Below are 627 nucleotides of genomic sequence, written 5' to 3' on the forward strand. Positions count from 1 at the left end.
TTTGTGCGTGGGTATGTGTGCGTGTAGGAAGGGGTGAGATAAAAAGTGGAAAAATGTAGTGAGTGTAATAACAAGAGAATAATGGATATAATGTAAAGGGGACGAGGGGGGGTAAAAAAATAAAAATAAAAAATAAAAAATACAGAAAAGTGTTGCATAGACGTAAAGGTGAGAGTCATAAGGAGGAGGGGGCTGCGTTGAGTCCGAAGGGGAAAGAAGAATTAAGGTTAAAAATATAGCGTTGCTCCAAGTGGAGTCGCGAGGGAGTGGACCCATGGTGCAGGGCGAGGCCAAAAACGGAGATGTTAGAGGGAGAGTGGTTGGCCAAGTGGAAGTGACGGGCAACGGGGCAGTCCGAACCTAGCCAAACGTCCCTTAGGTGTTCGGTGAAACGGTCGGCCAGCCGGCGGCCCGTCTGCCCCACGTAGAGTTGGTTGCATACGGTGCATTTCATGCAGTAAATTAGGTTGGAGGAGGTGCAGGTGAAACTGTGTGGAATGTGAAGAGTTTGTAGGTTCGACCCTGTGACAGAGGTAGTGTTGGTGATGAAGAGGCAGGTGTGACAACGGGATCTGGAGCACGGGAAGGAGCCGGGTGGGGGTAGGGAGGAAGAGGAGAAGGTACTGC

This window comes from Octopus bimaculoides, chromosome 24 (genome assembly GCF_001194135.2).
Source record: "Octopus bimaculoides isolate UCB-OBI-ISO-001 chromosome 24, ASM119413v2, whole genome shotgun sequence".
NCBI classification, from domain to species: Eukaryota; Metazoa; Mollusca; class Cephalopoda; order Octopoda; family Octopodidae; genus Octopus; species Octopus bimaculoides.